This window comes from Nipponia nippon, unplaced genomic scaffold (genome assembly GCF_047370975.1).
Source record: "Nipponia nippon isolate SJK-2023a ecotype South Korea unplaced genomic scaffold, ASM4737097v1 scaffold_2, whole genome shotgun sequence".
NCBI lineage: Eukaryota > Metazoa > Chordata > Aves > Pelecaniformes > Threskiornithidae > Nipponia > Nipponia nippon.
Window position 1 is genome coordinate 131,218,445 of NW_028262336.1, and position 23,256 is coordinate 131,241,700.

The window sequence follows — 23,256 nt, forward strand, 5'->3', positions numbered from 1 at the left end:
GTGAAACAACGGCTCTGTCTGTTCAAAGGATGCAAAAAATGAATTGAAAGATGAGCTGAAAATACTTTGCCTGTAACCAACATGTTGAAGACCCATCAATGCAGCAGAAAAAGGGTCTGAATACATAGGACTGTGTGAATTAATGATTTTTTTTCATCCCAGGACTAGATCAAAATGATTGAAAGTAATTGTATTTTTTTTGATGAAACAAAGGAGTATGAATACTATATAACTTGGCCTGCAGTGAAATGTTCATCATTCAATGATTTCTTGTTTTGTTTCACTGCTGTAGTGCCTCAGGTTCAGAAATAATATGTAACCAGTACAGGCAGACAGAAAAGAGATGCCTCTGGTTTTTTAGCAGTCATATATACGTATGGATCGTCTCCCTCCGCCAAACTGCCCTGGCCTGCCCATTGTGTGCTGAGCCCTCGCTGCCAGAGCTCCAGATTTTATCTACCTGGAAAACACCCAGCGAGCTTTTGGGTGCTGCTTGTGGCACTAATAACAGCAATCACACTTGCTCCTGCCCAAGTCTCTGTCAATATGTTTGCTCGGGAAGGTGGATTTGCTTCTGAAATACTGCAGTAATTCCCAATTTAACATCTGCTGCCAGAGACAGGCCAGATCCCTGCAGCGCCCGCTGGGACGGGCAGGGAGGACACACGGATGCCCCCGGGTCTAGGGGCCGCCCGAGCCCCAGGGGCATCGATGCCAGTCCAGGGGGACCCTGGTGTCTCATCGGAGCTTGGGCCATCCTTGCTGCTGCAGCAGGGTCAGGCAGGAGGAGACCTGCGGTGTGAAGGGCAAGGAGCCTGCAAACAGGGACAAGATATCCCCAGGGAGAAGCCTTGCCCAGGCAGGGCTTGTGCTTCTGCCCCGCCGGGCGGTCCTGTGGCAGGGATGCTGGGGAGGAGGACGGACGCGCCTGTCCATCCCGGGAGCAGGGAGCACCGTCCCTGGGGCTTTCCTGTACGTTAATGCTGTCATTCTGCCGTAGGATGGACCACAGCGTCAGGCGCTGGAGGGCATCGCGAGGAAACTTGAATGGTCCAACACTCCTGAATATCTCGGTGTTTGCAGGACCCAGGCCAAACCGTGAGGAGGGCTTATCTGCCAGAAAACCCACCCGTTCTCTGTCAGACAGTCTGATAATGACTCTGCCATCAGACGATGCCTTGTGTCCTGGCACACGCAGGTCCTGGAGATCTTTCCAACCCACGTGGGAAGTTCATCTTATCAGTGTATGGTTTTTAATTTCCTTTTCATTTCTCTCACCGTGGTTTCTGCGGAACAGAGCTGGCCCAAAGCCTTTCAGATCAAAAAGAGCTGTTCCACTTCTCAGCTGTTAGCAATGGGGAGGAATTTGGATTTCGTAGATTTTACATCAGAGGGTATTTTTAAGAAAAGGTGGGGTACTCTTTAGCCACACACTAATTAAAGAGGAAGCTGAAAATTCAGTTGTCTTCCCCAAAAATGTCTCTCTCCCTACTGCTAGTGAGAGATAACACGTCTCAGGAGGACACCACAAAAATATTAAAAGCTACCGGTTAAAAATGTTTTCTTCTTGCCAAAACCCATACACATAAGGGCAGACACCAGAAAAGAGAAGAGCTTGGCTTGTCCTCTGCATCCCGGGGACCCAGCAAAGAGGGGGAATGACCGAGCCCCCGCGGTGCCTCTGCGGTGGATCCAGCTCGCCAAGCGCAATGCCAGCGAGGAGCTCCAGCACGGCCAGGCTGCAGCGTGTTCCTGTTCCAGCAGCTGCCCCCCACTGTCGTGCACCCAGCAGTAAGCACCAAGAAGCTGCCAGTGCTGCAGGGGGAGGATTGCCTGTTCCACCCCAGGTATCTGAACACCCTTTCTTTATACTGCAATTATTCCTTGTCGAGAAAGGAGATGTGATAACAGCCTGCAAACGTGTGACAGATTACTGTGAACAGGCAGGGGTGCTGCTGGTCCTGGGAGAGGCCAGAAACAAAGAACAGTATTTATTACTGGGGTCAGACTCTGGGAAAAGGTTAGGAAGTTAAATTCAGAGGCGAACAACTTCCAGAGGGACTGGAGTCTGCCTCTCTGGGGATTTAAAATTAGGCTAGGCAAACGCTGATCAGGAATGTCATAAAATTGAAAGCAGAGACAAACGCAAGTCAGAGGTCTCCACCCCCAAAACTTGTATTTTGGCTGCCAAGCAAGCCAGGCAGGGGAAGGACAGAGAGGCAAGGTCCCCATGCCAGCCCCTCGCCGTGTCTGTTCGTCAGCGTTATCTGACTGTCGTGGCCCTTGCCGGATGCTGCCGATGAACCAGCTCGCCCAAAGCACGCGGGTGACCCTCGAGGCAGAGTCTGGCAGCGTGGCGACAGCACAGGCTGCAGAGTTCGAGGCCCAGAGAGCCTCACCTCTTGGAGATGTGCACACCTCGGACAACGGAGCCTGTCCCCCACCTGCAGCGATGACTGCAACGGTGTGAAGACCTGGAGAACAGCAGCAGAAGGCATCGGCGCAACCCCACAACTGGACATAGTCCAACGCGATCCCTAGGAACTGGCTCGGCTTCCAACAGTGCATTGGGGACTGGTGGGAGCGAGGGCTGACAGCCGAAGCGGGGGATCCTAAGTCCGTCCCTTGAAAGCCACAGGCTGTGCGTGGCTGGGCTCCGCTCCGACGCAGCCGTTGCCCCCGCGCTCCTGGCTGGAGGGGGTCCAGCACACCAGGGGCTGCGGCGGGGCAGGCCCACCAGCATCCACGCCGTCTCCTGCGTGAGCGGTGGAGCCGGGATGCGCATCGTGTGTTTTTCTGGTGCTTCCACTCCAGTGACGGGGCTGCAGGCGAGTGAACAGAAATCGTTGAGTCTGTCAAGCTGTAAATGCAGCAGATTAACCCACCGGCTGCATCATCCGAACCACCTCATCCCCCAACAGCCAGCAAAGAAACAGGGCACAGTCAGGGAAGGAGCCGCTGTCTGCAGTAGGAGAAGATGAATAGCTCCTGAAAGTGCTCATTTTCCTCCACTGGTGCCTGAAATGACTAGTTCAGGAAAAGATATTTTAGGTTAAGTGAGTTTAATCTGTCTCAAACATTTACATGTATATATATGGAAGAAGGTTGTGTTCGATTTCCAAGCTTTTCCCTACAAAAATGACACCCTGAATTATATCCTCTGTCACACATTTAAACAAACCACAGTTTTAAAGACCAAAGGGTAATCTTGCTAGCAGTAAGTGGGAATTATATTTATTCCAGAAACTATTGGGCAATCATTTATTTCAGCTCACCAAAACATTTTAGTAGCTAAAGTATTTCCAATCAAGCACAACAGTAACCTCATTTTACAGAGTAATTTGAATACCTTTTCCCTGCCACGTAAAATTATTTCACGTGAAACACGGCGGGTTTTAGTGTTCCCATTATTTCTCTGAAATCTGGTATGGCAAATGATGGAATGAGGGAGTATACAACCTCTGCTCCCTCCCTTAAACTTAGTTTTCCTTTTCCTACAGCCGCCTGTCACTGGGCCGCGCTGCACATCCAGCAGCGGGGAGGCCTCCTCCCAGCCGCAGCTCTGCAGGCCGACCCGCTCCCTCAGCTGCAACGCTTCACTGCGGCTGGCTTCAGCCTCCGCAACACCAAAGTCAGGTTTTCCTCACTCAGTTCTTAATAGAATTGTTAAATTTCTTGCCTAGCAGGAACTGCAGAGTCTACAACAGGGGCATTCAAAGAGAAGCTACAAAAAGCAGATGCCTCCCATGACCGGGTTCCTGATTAAAGCCCAGTGACCCGGAGGCAAAGAGGGACCGAGTCGTCCCACGCGGCAGGCACGGGAGACGAGGGGCTGCGTGGGGGAGGGCTCACTGCGGGTGCTGCACCCCAAACGCCTTGCCCCCGGACGCGGGGGGGTCCCCAGGAGGGCTCCTGGGCCCCGACCCCCTCCGGCAGCACCTCCTCTGGCATTTCAGGATATTTCTCTGTCTCCCTGGCAAGGCAGATTCACAGTCTATGCACTTTTACACACGTGTATTGCTGGTGCAAATCTGCAACCAGGAGAAAACGTGCCTGAGGAGCGCAGCTCCTGGCTCCCCGTTGTCAAGCATTTCCAGAAATCTGGAGACGAACAACTTCTTGCTCGGCACCTCCCGCTGTCGCCAGACCTGTGCAGGGGTGCGAAGTGCTGCCAAGCCCAGGCTTTGGTCGCTGCGTTGGTCGGCATCTCTCAGCAGCTCGGCTGTCAGCACCCAGCAAGCCGTCTTCCTCCGGTGTTCGCTGTGGAGCATCGGAGCTCAGGCTTAGGTGGACACAGGGCCGGAGGACACCAAGACACGACGCCAAGCAAAGCAACATCTCTTCCAGCAATTCTCACTCCAAAGGCAGCTCTGGGAAGCACCTGGGCAAAACAAATGCAATCACCTCCTTCCCTGGAGCACATTCAAAACCAGCTGGTGGCCCTGCTTGTGCCCAGGGCCCCATCCCTATTGCAATGCACTGAATGAAGCTGCAGATGAGCCGTCCCAGGCAGCTACAGCTCCTTGTATGAGCCTGGCAGGCTCAGCGGTGTCTGCTGCGTCTGCACTGAGGGCTGCTCGCTGACAGACGCAGCTGCAGTACAGAAACGGGCTCTGTTCTACCATACCTGCTGTGGGGAATATCTTCCAGAACAATATTATTTTAGTTCACAGCCGTTTAATTCGGGATGATCTTTGGCCTCCTGCCTGGCACAGCGGTCTCTGAAGACGTTCCCAGCACGCTGCGCTCTCAGCAGCAAAGCCCAGAATTTATTTCGTGGAGCTCCTGTCCTCCCCTGTCCTTGCAGGTGCCTTCTGGATGGACGTGCACAGCCATGGGGGTGCCCGGGGCTCCAGCGGCCCCAGCAGCCAGTGAGGGGATAGCGGAGAGGAGCACGCGGGAGCCATCACAGAGCCTGGGTCCATCGCCCCCCTGAGCACCCCGCCGCCCAGCCTGGCCGGCCCAGGGCCTCGGTGCTGCATCGCCACCGCTGCACACAGTCGGAGGCGCACATGCAGCGTTCGGGTGCCTCGGCCCTGCCGCTGTCCCCACCTCTGGTAGGTGCCTCCACGAGGTCCCGTTTCCCCCTGTGGGGTGGAAAAGAAGGCTTGTCTGCAAGGATGCTCGTTAGCTCTGGAGGGGATTAGACACATTTTTTTTTGGCCAAAATGAGGCAGAAGCAGACTATAAACATCTAGTGAGAATATGGGCAAATCAAAGGGAGGGGGTGGGCAGGGGTCTGCATTGCCATTTGTGGGAAGTAAGGATCTCAGCACCACTTTGACCATGCTCTTGCTCTGCCCCAGATGAGGACCAGGGGGGCGCAGGCAAATGCAGCTGGGCAGCGGGGCATGGAGAGCGATGCTCCTGCCGGGGAAGTTAACCTGGGGGACCCGGATCCCTCGCCCACCGCAGGCTTGCACCGGGAGCCTCACGAGCTGGTCTGCAAGCCGCTGCACACCTGGTTTAGGCCGTTTCTATTCAAGTCGATGGAGAAAGCTCTGTGCTTGCTTCTCGCCTCCTGGAAGTGAGCGCAGTGGCCAGCTGGAACCCTTGCTAACTATAGTGCTCCGTGAGAATGCACTCTGAATATTTCCTGACACTCTTTACCTAAAGAGCAACACACAGATGGTGAGATACATGTGCCGGGGGAATGATGCTCCTGCCAAGCACAGACAAGGCTGCCACGGGATTACTGCTTCTGGGTTGCAGCTCGGTCTGGGATGAAGTCTCCACTCATCCTTCCCAAATTTGGAGAGGGTCTGAGCAACTCCCAGCTCGCCACCTCCCCAGGCTGGTACGGCCAGAGCCGGGCTTCACCCTGCAGAGGGAGACGGGAGAGTTTGCGACTCAAGGCTGATTAAAAATGCGAGGATGTTATCTTCCACGCCTCTCGCAGCTCCCCTGGTACACAGAGCTGTGCACCGGCCGAGCGTGGCAAACAGGTCACCAGCTGGTTTCAGGCCTGGGGTGAGTGGCGACCCGTTCAGCCTTGCAAAACGTCCGTATGAGAGGGACCTGGCACAGCCAGTGGCTGCCTGAGCTCTGACGTTCTCCGTGGCACTGCAACAACACGAAACAAAAGTTTTGCCTTTAAAATCCCCTTCTCCTTCCTCCCCATGGCTCCTGGGGTAAGAAAGGGGCTGGAGAGGGAGGCCCTGGGCTAGGATCCTGGGAGGGCAATAGCTCTTCAACAGGGGATCATAACACCCACAGCAGTCATGGAAATTTTCAGTGGGAGCCATGCAAAGAATTAGAAAAAATTCTTCTGTCTCTCTTCTTTCACACTGTGCATTTCAAAATGCATCATTCAGATTCCCCTCACTTCCCATTTTAGGAAGGAATTTGAATAATGCTGAGCTATCCAAGGCAAAAGTTGGGTTTCCTCCAGGGTAGGCAGCAATTCCTTCTGCAGCCAGTAACCACGTCCCATCCTCGCTGCCCGCTCTGCCAGCACCAAGCCACCATGTCCAAGCAGGGAGCAGGAGCCGTACCACAAACGGAGGGATGTGCTGCCGCTACACTGCAAACACAGGGCTTAAACAAGGGTCTCTGGCTTTCCTCCCTGCCCTGGGACACTTCCCACCACGGGCCAGTTTCCAGCTGCCCCCTCTGTGGCCACTGCCTCCCTGCATCCAGTGCTGTGGCCACCCTGGGCGGAGCAGCTGGGTGTCCCCAGGAGGCACCTACAGCAGCCCCCAGCCCTGCTCCAGCCATGTGCCGCATCCCACCCCACGCCAGCATGGGTACCGGGAAGCTTCGGTGGGCAGGAGCCTTCCTTGGGGGATGCATCCAGCATCCCTGGGGCTGCCAGGCTGAACAGGGGCCCAGGAGCAAGGAGGGCAGCCCAGAAACAGAGGATGTCACCGGGAGGAGCAGCACGCAGAGGAGGCCCCTGCGCTCCCAGGCAGCTGGGTCACACATAGGGGACGTCTGTGGGGCTGCTCTGGGGAAGGGGAGCATGCAGCTCAATGAGCAGCGAGCCTGAAAAGCTCACTGCGGTGCTCCAGCCTGTGCAGAAGAGGCGAGACGTGGACGGCATCATTCATATGAGACCAGAGAAACGCCGAGCGTTCAGGAGAGTGAACTCTAGAGGTCTCTGCCAGGCAAGAAATGCAGCGGCCCTGCAGCTCTGACAGCTGGGCTCTGCGAGGCTTGTGCTGGCATGGCCCACCGGGCCGGGCGGCCGGCACCCCTCGCCCAGGGGTCAGACCCCGCAGGCACCGGGCAGCCGGCATCGGAGGCGCCGGGAGGGCCAGCCGGGATGCTGCGCTGCAGAGGAGGACCACGGGAGGAGAGGGAGAGGGATGCTCTGCAGCCTGGCACAGGGCGGGGATGCGAGCCTGGGTTTCCAAGGCACGTCCTGACGCAGCCCCTCACCGAGACCCCCATCGTCCTCTGTGGATAACTCACATTTACACCACTGCGGGAGCGAGCTCTGACTTTATCAGCGATAAAGAAGCACCTGAGCACTGCCAAAGCCCTTCAGCTTTCGTCCATGCTGCTTTACCACACACCACTACCAAATGGGCTGGCTCACACTCACACACACGTGTGTGCACATTTAATGCAGAAGATCAGCACACGGTTTAGCTACAGCCGGTTCAGCCCTCCCCTGGAGAGGCTGCCTGTGAAAGTGCAGCTGAGCTGCTGCAGCTGAGCTGCTCATCACCCCCGGGACGGCGGTGACAGGAGCAAGGCCGGCAGTTTGACAGCGAGCGGGCAAGGAGGACGGGTCGGGCTCGGCACAGTCCATGCCCCACGCAGGGCAGTCTCACCTGCTCGCTTTCCCAGGCTGAGTTCAGCCGGCTCCCGCCGCAGCCCAGGCAGTCACACTAACACAGCCCGCTGTACCATTGGTTCCAAGGTTTTTTTAATCATTGTTGTTTATTGCACAGGCCCTTTTCCTCCCAGCACCTGCAACGTGCAAGGAAGGGACTTTCCCCCTCCCTCCTCGGTGCACCTGAGTACAGAAAAGCTGACATCTGGCCTGGATTAGACTTGCCCCCCTCTGCTGTGGCTCAGCCCCATCTAAGGCGAGCTCCTCTGGGCTGATGCTTTTCAAGTTTCTCTTCCCCTTCCACATGGCAAGCCAAGCACATCCTTAACCCGGGGCCACACACTTTGCTACCAGACAGAGGACCCTTTGCACCGGCAGAGGATGCCCCCTGCATCCCATGGACGGAGCTCCTCGCAGCAGCAAGGCATCCGAGCACATGCCACCAGCCAGCGCAGGACTCGTCCCCGCTGCAGTCGGGCAGCCCTGGCTGCTTGTTGTGTTCAGAAAATGGGTCAGCAGGTCACCACGGGACCCAAAACCCTGCTAGCGCTGCCCACAGGGGTGAAGCCTCCCTGGGTGGGGGCACCGGTGCGTGACGGACTCAGACAGGCACCCAAAGCCCTTCCCGCAGCAGCTGCAGCCATGTGCCCTGTCCATGTGCCTTGCCTGGTGCTGGCTTGGCTCGGCCAGCCCCACCAGCACCTTCCCACAGTTGGTATGGAAGCACCACTGGGACCCAGGGTGGCTGCGCTCGTGCAGGATCAGGCCCACCTGGGAGCTGAACGTGCGGCAGGGGAGCTGGCACTCCTCGGTGGCACAGCTGGTGCGACACTAGCTCCAAGGGGAAGCAGAAGGTCCTCCCAGACTGGGAGCAGTGGTAGGGATGCTCCTTGGTGTGGATGCGCTGGTGGCTCTGCAGGGAGGGGTGCAAGTGAAAGCCCCCCCGCAGTCCACGCAGGGGAAAGGCTTGTCTGCTGGCTGGGGGGAGCCCTGATCCCAGCCCGGGGCTGCAAGGCTGGCAGGGAGCGGGGTCCAGGGAGGGGGTGTATGCTGGTGCATGGCAAGCGCTGCCTTGTGCGAGCAGCTCCTGCTGCAGAGGGTGCAGAGGAGGAGGGTGGAGGAGCGATGGTGCTGGTGCTCGGGGGGTGCAGTGATGCCTGAAGCTCTTCCCGCAGCCCGTGCAGACGAAGGAGCGCTCTGCCTGCTCCCACAGGGATGCCCTGTCCCCAGACTGCTGCCCACGGTCGGTGCAAGCCAGCGCCAGCACCAGCACCCAGCCCGACCCCAGCACAGCCCTTCCCAGGGCCTGTGGGGGATGCATCCTGCCCCCTCCCCGGCTGCCTCCAGCAGCTCTCACCCAGGGCCACGCCAGGCTCTGTACAGGGCGTCCCTGCCTGCACGGTGGGCAGCAGCTCCTCCACACCACCTTCTCCAGCCCCTTCTTCTCTGATGGCCCTCACTGCCCAGGAGGAAAGACCAGACACTGCCGGGGGCTGCGGAGGATCAGACCCTCCTCCCCTGGCACAGACGCTGCCCCCATACCCCGACGGGTCTGCCCGCTCCTGGGGAGCCGGAGGAGCACGAGAGCAGCACCAGAGCAGCACCAGGTAATGGAGCATCGGAGACGCCCCAGCTGTGGTCTGGTTCACATCAGCTTTCCGTGGGAACCTGGTGTCCTGCTGACACCGCGAGTCTGGAAATCTCCCCCCGGCAGCCCTGTGCCTCATGGCCCCCACCTGCACCCCCATCGCTAACAGGGACGCTGAAAGGAGGAACTGTAAAAACCAGGCGGAGATGGGGTATTGAGGCCGAGCAGAGCTCAGACGTGAGCGGGGGCAGGAGCTGTTGTTTGGTTTCCACAGAAATGGCGTCTGAGCAGATTTCAGCAGAAATCGTCTGCAGCGGCTCTCCCGAAAGTCGCCTTTGCAGATCAGCTCCTCAATTCAGCACTGGGCTTTGTTCTTCTGACTTTCATCTCGTCTTCAAAACCAGAACACTAAAAATGCCCATAAAGAGATCAGAGGCACACAGAGCTGAACTCTGTATCGACCAAGTTGGGTTTATTTGTTTTTCTTCTGCTTCTCTTCCAGAGGGAGGGGGAACGGTTCACACCAGAAAACGGGCTCAGGAGCAACCCTCCTGCCTCCGGCTCCAAGGCCAAGGCCGGGCTCTGCCACCCCAGTGGGCAAAACTGAAATCCTCCCTCGGTTCTTGCCCAAACGCACAACGTTTGTTTGGTGTTTGTCTTTTCAACTACAGAACCTCACCAAGCGATGGCCAGCATATACTTAACCTTTAAGTGTTTCTCCCAGGGAGCATGGTGAGCGCGGGGAGGCAGAACACGATGCTCACAGCTTATAATAGCTCAGTGGCAAACACTGCACATCCCCGAGGTCAAGAGAACAAAGACGCAGAGAAACAGCAGCACTGATACTCAGGAGCTGTTATCTCTGCTTCCCGGATCATCTTCCCTCTGAGAGCTTTACCTGCACGAGGTGGATCTCACAGGGCAAAGCCAGGGGATGTCGGGCTGGAGGGCAGGACCGCCACCAGCAAAGGTTCAGCTTTATTTCCTGACCTCTCCGTTCACAAACTGCCACGACACATTTATCACCCCCGTGTCCCACGAGCTGCATCAGGTACAAAAAAGCCGCTGTGTGCCGAGAGCAGCCGTGCCGCGGGCTGAGGACAAGCGGTTGTTATCCATGCGGCACCTCTGAAGTATCGTGCAGCGATGCCGTCCCCGGCCCGCACGGGTGCCGGGCGAGCTTCCCTCCCTGCCGTGGCCGTGTCCACCTCGTCCTCCTCTTCTGCCATCAAGGCCAGGCCAGGCATGCTCTGGGACCCTCTGCAGGTAAAGGAGGTGTGAGCCGCTCTCCTCCCTCCCTGTCCCCCAAAGGTCCTCACGAGAGACCTGAGCTGGCCCAGGAACACCAGCAGAGACCCGAGGGCGGGCTGGGCTGTGAGACCCCTTCCCACGGGCAGCACCAAGACTTGCCTTCAGCCTTCTGTACGGCCAGCCATCAGGCGATGGGTCCCCATACAGGGAGACCAGAGCAAGGACAGGTCTCACGGGTCCCACAGAGCTCCCCAGCACCCAGCAAGGCACTGTACCATCCTCAGGCTGGTAGAGCTACAGCCCTGCCCCACCTCCAGCCCAGAGCCGGCTCTGCCCAGCAGCAGGTAAAAGGGTAAAATGAGCATCCCCCTGCCCATCCGCAGCTCGTGAGGGCTGGAGCATCGCTGGGACCATCACCCTGCCCACAGGCACCAGGCGACTCCACGGGATGGGACAGCTTTTCCTCCTAGTGCTGAGATGCGTGGAGCTGCTTTTGGGTGAGCGGCACCCTGCAAGCATGGCACGGCAGCCTGCCAGCGCAGGCTCTGCGCCTGGAAAGGGTTTGTCTGGGGCCAGACCTGAGCCTTCAGCTTCTCCCACTCACCTGTAATGCCGTCCCGCAGTGACAGCTCCTCTGCAGAGCCCGGGGGATCCATGAAGGGGGCTCATCCTCCTCCAACCTTTATCAAAACGTCTGAGTGGGAGGCAGGGTACCCTGGCAGGAGAGCACGGGGAGCACACCCAGCCTCGCTGCCCACGGGGGCTCAAGCAGCGGGCACTCCACGGGGTCGATGCCTTTGCAGAGGAGCTGTTTGTTCACTGTCCTCATGCAGAAGGTAAAGCTGGGAGCCCCCGGCCCACAGCAGCTCCTTGCCCACCGCCAGGCTCTGCAGCACAGCCAGCCCTGGCCACACGTCCCAGCCTGCTCTGCCCAAGCCTCCGCGTCCTGGCCATGGGCTCTGCCAGCCCTGCACCTATGGGCACCTCTCCACAGCCAGGGCCAATGTTACCCTGTTGTGTAAAAACATCCCTTCCTGTGCTCTAAACCTGCATCGGGTGAGTTTCCTCTTACTGCCCCACTCTCTCTCGCATTGCCTTTTCTTTCCTGATGTTCACTCTTGATTTGTCTTGCAGTTTAAACACCTTCCTCCTTGTTCCACCCACCAGGAGAGCAGCTCATCTCCTTCCTCTTCCCAAGCACTTCCCAAGCCCTGTCTGCCCTTCCCCAACCCAGCAACCCCAAATCCTGCCCACAGGATTTCCAGCTCTTTGGCCACTTCCATCACTCTCCTCTGGCCCCCCGCAGCAGGTCAGGCTGCTGCGGCTGCGCACTGCCCCTCGCTGTGCCACAGCCTCCACCGCAGGGGAGAGGAGCCTCGTCTCACCCCTCCATGGGATGAGACCCCCGTCCACCCCTCCGAGGACAGCGTCCACCCCTCTCTCACGACACAGTGATCCTGCCGATTCACATCCACCGGCAATCCTCCCCCCCTCCAACACCGCAGCTGAGCCCCTGCGTTTGTGCAGCTGACACCCCCGCACCCTCCCATACGGCCCGGCCCTTCCACAGCTCATCAACATTAGCTTGAACGCACTGACCCCCAGTCCAGGCTGCCTGCACTGTTGGAAGCACGCGCCCGTCTCCATCCCTGGGGCCAGCAATGAAACCACTGGCGGGTGGCCCTGCCCCAGCCCCGTGGAAGTGCAGGAGTCACCGATAATTGTCCCCTGCGTGCACTGGTCCAAACAGCTTCACTGCAGCCACCTCACGGCGTGCGCCGCTGGCTTTCTGGCTGTACGAGGAGCAATTAAAAGGTATTTCTAAATGAAACCAGTGTATGAAGCCCAACATCTGTCACAACAGGTAATCAGACTGGGTGGATACTTTTTCTCAGCTATTGCACTGATCACAGATCCTACATGTTATTTTCTATGAACTTAGAGATAGGTTGGCTATTCCCTTATTTTTTCCTGGTTTCACCTGTTTCTGGAAGGACTGGCACCCATCTTTTCCCCTTCCCCATCTTCTGAACAATCTGCCCATTCCCCACCAGTCTGACAGCTCAGTGCCGACAGCCCAAACTGTGGAGTTTGCCAACCATCAGCAGAGCCGATCCCCAGAGCTCCTGTCCCCTCACTGAATCCCCAACAGGTACAGTTGCACCTTTTTGTCCACGTGCATGAAAGGTGAAGCAATGCTCAGCCTCCTCTTTTCTACACTAGACCTGTTCCCCCCAGGATCGGCCAGGATCTAGAAAGAGTCGCCCAGGCAGGGAAGACGGTGATGCCTTTCCTCGTACTGAGCAAGGCATGTCGTTGCCTCAGCATCCCACAAGCTCTCAGCTTATTGCCAACCATCAGCTTATTGCCGTCACCCACCAGCAGAGCTGCGGGCAGGACGCCCTCCCCACCAGCGTCCCGCGGGTCCGTGCGATGTGCCCAGCTCTGGAAGACAGCAAGGGACCCGGGGAGTGGGGAGAGAAATGCGGTCACCTGCAGCTCACTTGCAGCAGGAGGAAGGTTGAATTCACATCCAAGTGCATCCCAGCGGTGTTAAGACGACTTCTCTGTTTGCCAACCAAGTAGTTTTTCTCAAAGCCAGAAGCCTTAGCAACAGGGAGGTTAATTCAGCATCAACACCTCTCTCCAGTAAACCAGCAGTCTGAGAAATTATTATTAATAACAGGTATTTGCAAATCCTGTGCCTTTGCACATGCACTACACCACCATTACAGGGGAAGGCGATGAATGAAGCTTGATGTTCAGGCGGTTTGCTAACAGCACGCACATTGTGCGGGACTGCCAGCACGTGGCTTCCCAGGGGGGAGGCTGTCCATAGAGCATCAAGGTCCAGAAACCCCAGTGCAGTAGCCAGACCCGGGGCTCAGGGTTAAGCCTACCAGAGGAAAATCTACCGCACAACCCTTTAGTTGGGCTCTCACACCCCAGCAGAGCCAGCATCCAGGGAAGGCACCTCAGAGCATCCCACGGTTGAGATGCCAGCCCACGCCCATGGCTCCTCTGCTGGGCACAGGCCAGTTACAGCACTGGGCCCCCCCAGGCAAGCAGCGGGGGCAGGCTGAGCATGGGCAGCCCTGCACAGCATCTGCCCCAGCCCTGCGCTGCATCCCTGATCCGGCCTGACACAGCACCCCCCAGCCCTGTAGAGCATCTTCCCCCCCCCCCCCCAGCATGGCACAGCACCGCCTGACCATGCACAGCACCCCCCGGACCTGCTCAGCACCCCCAGCCCTCCTCGACCCTGCGCTGTCCCCCCACCCCACATAGCCCTACAGCCCTGCACAGCCCCCTGACCACGCACAGCCCCCAACCATGCACAGCCCCGCCAAACAGGAACAAGCACCGGGAAGAGAAACTGGGAAGGGGCACTGGGAATGGGCACCAGGAATGTGAATGGGCACCTGGGCAGTGCTGGCGCTGGGAACAGGAACAAGAACTGGGAAGGGGAACCAGGAATGGGAACTGGCACCAATAACAGGGCACTGGGTGGGGAAGCTCTGCTGGTACTGGGAACCAGGCACTGGGAACTGGGAGGGTCTCTGCTGGTAATGCCACTGGGCACCGGGGGCTGGGAACCAGACACACGGGGATGGGTGCATGGGGACGGGGTACATGGGAAGGGGGTATCTGGGGATGGGTGCCTGAGGATGGGGGTCTCTGGAAAAGGGTGCATGGGGATGGGTGCACGGGACAGGGTGTGCAGGGAGGGGTGCCCAGCTCTCTGCGCCCAGGACAGGGTGCTTGGGGATGGAGTGCTTAGGGACAGGGTGCATGGGATGAGGTGCATAGGACTGGGCCCCTGGGAATGGATGCCCAAGACAGCAACAGCCGGGGCCCTGGATGCCCAGCACTGTGGGGGCTGCTCCAGCTCTGTGCTCCCCCCAAGGTGTGCTGGGCGCCTCGTCCCTCCACCCATGTCTGGAGGAGGTGAAGGGGTTGGGGCTGCTGGGGTTCACCTCCTGGCCACCTACACAGCCTTTCCCAGAAGTGTCCCCAACTCCCGCCTGACCTGGAGTTACAGCTAAGGCCTTGGTGGCTTTTGCAAAGCAGTGTTGTGCAGCCCTGTGCCTCAGTGTCCCCACCTGTGCAGGGCAGCCTGAGTCCAGCCTGGCCCCGCACTGCTGGCCCCCTCTCCTCCCCGCCTGGGTGAAGAGCACTTGGGAAAAAACTGGGTTACGGCAGCGATGCACCCAGCTCCCCACTTTAAGTGCCCTTGAAATGCTCATGTGTCCCCATCACTCCAGGAGCTGAACTCGAGTGCAGCCCCAGCAGGACTTTTCGGAGGAGAAGGAAGAGGATGCTGAAGTCAGCTGAGACAAAAACTTGGCTGGGGGCTGAAACTCCCCACAAATCTGCAGGAGTCTCCTTGCTTGCTTCCTCAGTCTTTTCTTTCACGGTGGCAGCGTGGCGGACGGGGCCCTTATCACAGACACTGCCCCGCTCTTGGGCTGACTCTGGGCAGTGGTAAGGGGTGACAGAACCAGCGTCAGACTCTGGTGCTTCTGCAGACCTCCCCTTCCCTGAGAGGAATTTCAAAAAAACTGAAAATCAGTTTGACAAAACTGAAAATCAGGCGAAAATTGTGATATATGGTCTGCTGGCGTTCATGCCAGTGTCACTTCGAAGCTGCTGGAAGTTTTTGTGCTGCAGTGCACAGGCTCTTCGCTGCGGCTGAAGTAACGCAGCCAGATCCGCAGAGCATAGGGGTGCAGGCGCGGCGCAGGCCGCTCCTAACGAACGCCGCTCCTAACGAACGCCGAGGGCATGCATAAGTCACATAACTTCAGAAGAACAAGTTCACGTCACATCAAGATGGGAGGGCACGGGATACGCTTCTGCGAGTTGCCTTGATGTCCACCCCTTTCCCCTCTGGCGCCTGGATGGTGACAAAAGCAGGGACGAGGACGAGAGGCTCCTCCTGGCTCCCCACAAGCAGCACATTGTGTCCACAGTGAAAATGTTTGCCTAACGTTGCACCGAACGTGCAGGGTAAACACAGCCTGGGAATCATTTCTGAATGCCACAGAGAAAGGCTTCTAATGGATCGCCCACACCTGGGACAAAATACACCTTGTATTGGAAGAAAAGCAGGAGCAAAGGGCTCACGTTGCCCCGATAACGCAGCCCAGGTGGCAGTTTGTGTCGGAAATACGGGGAAGGGGAAGACAGGCATCAGAAATAATCCACTTGCTGATCCTATCCCACTTCACGGCCAGGTATTTCCACCGCCAGAGGCACAGGGAAGCTGGGGAGGACAGCCGAAAAACGAAGCTGTGTTCAGAGAGGTGCTGCACATTGCCCATGATGATGATGAAACGCAGCCAGGCCATTTGTTCAAGCGTAAACCTGACAGGCAAAACGGAGGGCTGAAAGCAGCAAAGCCCAAAGCAGCACAAGCCCAAAGGCTTGGACCGAGCGGCTCCCAAGCGGCGACTGAGCCCTGTCCTGCACAGACCCCAGAAGCCAGCGGCAGCACCGATGAAGCTGCTCAGCATTAGCCCCAGCGTGAAAACGGGACATTTAGCCTCTCTCGGGAAAGAGAGAGGGACAGAGGCTTCCCGAAGCCTCTCGCCCCTGGGCAGGCACATCACGGAGACGGAGGGAGAAGGGCACTGGGAGGGCCAAGCCAGCCTGATGGGGGGTTGTGTTGCATTTAACTAAATAACTAAATAACTAAATAGCTAACTGCTTTGTGCAGGAGCAGCAGGATGCCCTCTTTGCCTTGAGCCGCAGTGAAGCAGTGTGGGGGCAACACAAGCGGGACAACCTCCCAGACAGATGTGCAGGACCTGCGGAGCAGAGCAGCGAGAGCTTCGCCCAGGCAGCGGCTGCCGGCAGCCCACAGAGAGGAGCTGCCCCAGCACACGGACCAGGCACCGCACGCCAAGGGCCCCGCGGCATCCAGCATCACGGACCGTGCTCCCCCAGTGCCCGGGCAGGTTGCGGGGCAGCCTGACACGAGGACTTTTCTGTGCATTTTGCATTTGCTTTGCATGCCGTCTGACCAGTGGGTTCTCTGGGGCCAAGGGCTCCCCCGGCTGTGCTGGTGCCATGTCCAGGGCACGGGGGGTCTTGCTGGGGACATCCTCTCCCGAAACCACCAGCGCAGCCCTGGCCCCGGCTCTGCGGGAGGGCACAGCGGACGCGACACCAGCACGGCAGCACATCAGACCCCTACAGAAACAAGGTTTGGGGGAGGCATCACACGTTCTTGTTTGGAGTGCATTCAATCAAGAATAGGTTTCACTTCCTTATATTAAGAATTTCTTTTCTGACCAAAACATAAAAAATACTTAAGACTTAATAAGGACAAAATATGTATCCTAAGATAGGAAGTAATTACTGTTAACAGCATCATTGTCACTGCGGAGCTATCCCTCTGCAAATCTCGAGCTCAATAAAAGCAGACAGGCGCTGACACCTTCAAAGGCAACAGGGATTTACCAGCCTTTTAGATGATACCAGCAGCTGACATCTCCATCCACAGCTCATCGCTTTTCGCAGACTGATCCTCCTTGTTCTTTGTGAGGATATCTGGCAATACAAAGGTTTGAATCCATTTATATGAACAAAGCATTCCTTCCATGCAGTTAATTTTAGCAACCCATTTCCCATTGTCATTGCCCAAACTGATTCCAATCAAATGGCAAAAGCATCCCTCAGCAACGAGGATGTCACGTTCTGGCGTCCTGCTCTTCTCCACGGGGCTGGGCAAGCGCCACGCTCAGACTCCGCGCTGGCAACGTTGCCCACGCCGTTCACTGCAGGCTCAGTCTAGCGTCCTCCAGAGCACGGATGGTCCAACATGATCCAGCAGTTCCTTTGGCCACTGCTTCCCAATTCCAGGGTTTGTGAAATGCTTCCTGGGGCTCGACAGGACAGACACAGAGCAGCTGCCCCCAAGGCAGAGGGAAATCCTATGGAAAAGCAGTGCACTTCCACATCACAGGAGACGAAGTCAGTCGTGCTACAGGATGCAGTAGGACACAGTCACAGAGCCAGGACCACCTGGAACAGCACGGGCTGAGGATAGAAAACGTGCCAGCAGGACAGGCTGGAGGGTAGGAGAGATGCTCACTCCTTCGCCCTGCAGACCCGGAGGGCTGCAGCTCATGTTTCTCTGCAGTCGCTGCTTGCTGGAATTGTCCTTCTCTGCCCACCGTCAGGAGCCTCATCCCTGCCTTGGAGACCCCTTAACAACAAGGATCATTTGCGTGGGTGATCCTTGACCGTGGTGCCCCGCAGCGCGCAGACACGAGGGTCGCAGGCTGCGCAGCCTGGAGACCGCGCGCGGCACTGCTTCACCAATCTCTGTTTTCACTCCATAAGTGATGGGGTTTAGCACGGGGGAACGGACACATCGACACTGTCCGGGAGAGCGCGCGCGTGGTGGGGATGCTGCAGCCACCAAACTGGTGGGTGAGGAAGGAGAAAACGCCGGTGTTTCTACAACAATGTGCAGAACATTGGGATGATGCCGCGGTGGAAGCGCCGGTGCTGATTGCCCGGAGATGGGCGCCTGGCGGGGCTGGAAGACCCTGAGAACCAGTCTGCAAGAGCCAGCGATAATCCCCACGGCAGCAGTGCGACTGTTCAACCACACACGACACTGACTTCTCCATTCGCACGGGCCAGCCCAGCAACACCCAACACTCGCAGCAGGAATGCGGGATAATGCGGCTTCTGCAGCACAGCAGCCACCTCTGAAGCAGAAAAACGAAGGGGAGGACGATGCAGAGGCTGCTGACAAAGCTCCCAGCTCTGCCTCTGTGGGACTGAGTGGGTCAATAAAGTCGCGTATCTCCGGGGGTTGCAGATGGCAACATCCCGATCAAACGCCATGGCAACAGAATCGCTGACTCGGCAACAAAAGTAAAATGAACAAGAAGCACCTGGACAAGGCAGGCACCGAAAGAAACGTCCCTGACCCAGGAAACAGCTAACGTCCTGGGCACCAGGGAGGTCGATAACAGCAACTCTGCCGCTGCTAACGCAGAAAGGAAAAGGTACAGCGGCCGGGGGAGGCTGCGCTGCCTTGATACGATAAAGAACAAGATGAAGCTGCCTAGGAGTGCAATTACATACATGGAAAAGAAGGGGAGAGGAGTCCAGAGGTGAGACTTCTCCATGCCTGGGAGCTGAACAAGGATGAATGTTCTGGGTCTGAAGCCAGTGTGACTGACAGCTGCCATAGTCGTCCTTGATATTCTATTTAAAAACACCTGAAAAATACGGTACAGCATAAGAGAAACCACAAATCCCAGCAGAGCTCAGCAGCACTCACTGGGGGCGAGCTCCTGTCTCGGCTGGACCCGACGTGAGTGTCAGAGTTCACACCAGGGGTCCATCATGATGTGAAGCATCAAGAGAGACTGCGCAGAGCTGGGCCCGGGACTGATTCCGTGCAGCAGCTTTTCTGCCCCTCGGTCCTCATGTTGATGAGGGACGGGGAAGCTGCTGAATCCATTCCAGGTCACTGGTTTCTGGTGGAGAAAACAGAAACCTGAGGGTTAGTCTTTCTGTTTGCCCAAGCGGATTAACTCCAGGAGAAGTGACGTTGGCGAGGAGCTGGGCTGCGTGGGCAGTCCTCAGCGGGGTTTCTCCAGCCCTGAAGATAAGAGTTGGCACCAAGGGCTCTCTTGGGCTGCCAGCAGGAGCTGCGGGCAGGCGAGCACCCGACCACCCCTATCCCAAAGCATCGCCTGGGACCAAACCCAGCCCAGAGACTGGGAGCAGAGAAAAGGCGACCAGGTTTGATCGTCTGGGAGAGGAAGGAGCAGATGCCTCTGGGCTCCCTGTGACCCCGTGAAGGGAGGAGACGCAGCGATGCTTGCACAGGCGCTCAGATTAGGCGAGAGGAAAGAGGGGGAGGAAATTCAGCAAGAGCCCAGCCTGCAGCGTGGATGGCAGCACCACAGCAGCAAAGCTCAGGGCAACAAACACAAATGGGAAGCGGGCGTTTAAGCCTGCTCTTAGGCAGAGCCTGCTAGGGCGCAGGCGACCTGGCTCATGGAGCAGAGATCATCCCCTGTTCAAGCTTGGCTGATGAAATCCAGTGGTTCGCCACAGTCAAAATCTCCCAGAGCTCCCTGTGCTTCCAGGTCCCCAGGTCAGCAGGAGCTGGAGGCCTCTGGCTCCAGAGCAGGGGGTCCATCCTGCTGAGCTGGGGGCTGAAACCACGGCTCACCACTGCCGGTCCCCTTCCAGACCACTTCCAAGGCTGGGAGCGAGCCTTGGGACCAGCTCACCAACAGGGACATTTTCACCTGGCTGTATCCACCCCTCAGCCATGTCCTTCATCCCCTGAAAGCTGCAATTATCCAAGCCTGATGCAGGATATGCCATGTCCACCTCAGGAGCTGGCACCTGCCTAAAACATGCCCCTGCACCTTCGTATTGCTAGAACATGCAGCACGAGGTCTCCGTCCCAGTGCTGCATCCACCACCTCCACCAGACCGCAACACTCAGCCCCCGGTCTGCTACAGAGCACGGAGCATCCCCATTGCCTGATGGATTCAAAGGGCCTCTGTTTTGGGGGAGATGGCTCAGAGCCCATCGTGCCGTGGCAATAAAGAGCAGCCCCGGAGCCAAGGGCTGAACAAGGGGACACACCAACCCTTGCCTGGACCAGGAACAAGCAGCTGCTGTGGGTGATCGTGGTGGAGACTTCGCAGTGGTGATGTCTTTGACCTCAGCACCTTTACGCTGCACGTCCCAGGAGGATGCTCAGGGCCAAGGGGAGCCACAGGGCTCTGGTCTTCTGGTGCCTCCAGATTCAGGCAATTAAATGCAAATCTGCCAATTAACAATTGGTGGAAGCAAATCCATTTGCCCAAATGAGCAGGGGTGAGTGCAGAGAGGAGGAAACCAGTACAAACTATAAATAATAATTTCGGAGTAGTAACTGGTTGCCATGCGGAGCAAAGGCAGCATCCTGAAGGTGGGAGCTGGCAGAATTTAGTGGGTCAGACAGAGCACAGCAGAAATGAGACATTTTGCTTTGCTTTCATCACATCAGAAATAGCTGCTTGTCTTGGAGCTGTAGCTGTCCTTCTCTATCCATCACTCGTAAGAGCCAAGGCAGCCCATCCGGGGCGAGGTGGGAGGGTCATCAAACCCTGTGAACTTCTTACAGTCTAATGCCATCTGGTATTTTTCGTTATGCAATGATCACGGTTGCATTAATATGCAAGATGTAGGAGTGTTTAGACCTTGTGGCTGTTGAGAAAAATACTTTTTCTTTGCCCTCCCATTTTTGATCTCACACATGTATTTGGCTTGCATTTCAAGCTGTGCTTTCCTTTTTGCCAGCATTTTCTGGGATGCAGACTTTTTGGTTCGCGGCTCACGCAGAGCCTCTCCCTCCCTCAGCCCAGCTGACCGGTCCCTCTTGCTTTGGCAGATCCCCACCCGAGCTCTCCATGCCACGCAAAGCTCAGGGTTCATCGCGACACTTCACGGGGGAACAGAGCGAAGTGGAAGCAGCGTCCAGGCGCAGCGGTGGGGTAGGACGATGAGCTGCAGATCCGCACGGCCGCCATGCAGCAAGGCAGCTGCAGAGCCATTTGACGGTGAGCCCTCATCCAGATGGGTGTCAGGATGGATGCTCAGAGACCTAGCTCTCCTTCCTGCACTGGGGGCACAACAACCCCAGGCACCGCTGCAGGCGTGGGGAGGAGCGGCTGGGAGCTGCCCGGCGGGAAAGGGCCTGGGGGTGCTGGTCGACAGCCGCTGAACATGAGCCAGCAGTGTGCCCAGGTGGCCAAGAGGGCCAGTGGCATCCTAGCCTGTATCAGGAACAGTGTGGCCAGCAGGAGCAGGGAGGTGATGGTGCCCCTGTACTCGGCACTGGTGAGGCCGCACCTCGAGTACCGTGTTCAGTGTTGGGCCCCTCACTCCAAGAAGGACATCGAGGTGCTGGAGCGTGGCCAGAGAAGGGCAACGAAGCTGGTGAAGGGTCTGGAGCACAAGTCTTATGAGGAGCGGCTGAGGGAGCTGGGGTTGTTTAGTTTGGGGAAGAGGAGGCTGAGGGGAGCCCTCATCGCTCTCTACAACTGCCTGAAAGGAGGCTGGAGCCAGGTGGGGGTCGGTCTCTTCTCCCCAGTAACAAGCGATAGGATGAGAGGAAACAGCCTCAAGCTGCGCCAGGGCAGGTTTGGGTTGGATATTAGGAAAAACTTCTTCACCGAGAGGGTGGTCAAGCATTGGCACAGGCTGCCCAGGGAAGTGGTTGAGTCTCCATCCCTGGAGGTATTTAAAGGATGGATAGACGTGGTGCTCAAGGACATGGTATAGTGATGGACATAGTCTTTTCCAGCCTTAATGATTCCATGATTCTATGATTCCCCTGGGCACGGTGCCTGCCTGCAGCATAATTTAAGGGGAGAAGTAGAGCCTTTATCTGCCCAGCTCGTGCACCAACAGCAACACCAAAGCTCCACCACTGCGGCCACCTCCTGGGTGGGCAGAGCTTGATGGACCATCCCTCCATCACCTGCCCTTCCCCGACACACTGCAAACCAGCAAGGATCTGTGTGGAGTTTGGTGTGAAATCAAGCCTCAGTCATACGCAATGACCTAGATGTAGTCCCAAAGTTAATATCTTGCTCTTGGTCCTTAAAAACCCTCTTAAAAAATATCCCTGCTGCTAACAGGCTGACTTCAGCAGACCCATCACACCTACCAATATGCTCACAACCTACTTGAGTCTGTCCCTGACCGTGTCCCAGAAAAGGAGTCAACCCCTTCCCCTCCCAGCAGGCACCACAGACGGGACTGGGAGCCGAGTCACTCATTTTGTTTAAATGAGTCAAATCAGCATCTCCCAGAGCACAAGGCGACATGCGAGGGGACAATGCACCACGACAGGGGTGGCGGTGGGGGCTGAACGCCGCAGTGACGGCAGGAGGGGACCGCCGAGGGCAGAGGAACAGCCCTACCCACACCGCTGTGATGTGTGCGCACAGGGGATGGGGCTGCTTCAGGAACCTGAGCGAGGCAGGGCCATCTCCCCGCAGAGGGGTGTCCCATGTCCCATCGCTTCGGTGTCTGCCAGCGTTCACCACTCCGCGGGTGCATCGCCAAGGGAGTGCCTCCAGCATCCAGTCCCAGCTGCTGCCGTACACTAACACGGACCATCTCCAGAGCTCACTTGGGAGAGCTGGGAGTGTTTAAAGACTTCGCTCCTGAGGAACCAAATCTTCTGACTATTGACAGCTTCACTGGAACAGATGCAGCTCCAATTAATCAATTTGCAGATTAAGTGGAGAAAGGACTTTTCAGTCCCCCAGCTGCTCCTTCCCGTGCACCCCCTGGATGAGAGGTTTCCTAAAAGGCACGATTCAGTCCAGCTTCTGGAAGAAGCCTCATTTAAAAAGGGGTCCAGGCGACTGCCTCCCAGTGCTCTGAAATCTGAAAGCACTGTCCAAGGCCCTTGAAATCTCCATGTGCCGCATTCCTCCCATAAGAAGGGAGGACCTAGCAGCTTGTCCTGGACCTTCACAGCCAGTCCAGAGTTGGTATCTCCAAGCTGGTTTTGCAGAGGGGAAGCTGGAGCACAGAACAACAGTGTGATTTCTTCTGCCTTCACATACTTCTCATTATTTCCAGCCTTCC

At 57.2% G+C, this 23,256-nt stretch overlaps 1 pseudogene; it reads right to left on the reverse strand.

The window, feature by feature from the left end:
* Window positions 1-15,742: 15,742 nt before the first annotated feature.
* Window positions 15,743-19,121, reverse strand: LOC148055979 (olfactory receptor 52B4-like; annotated as a pseudogene).
* Window positions 19,122-23,256: the final 4,135 nt, after the last annotated feature.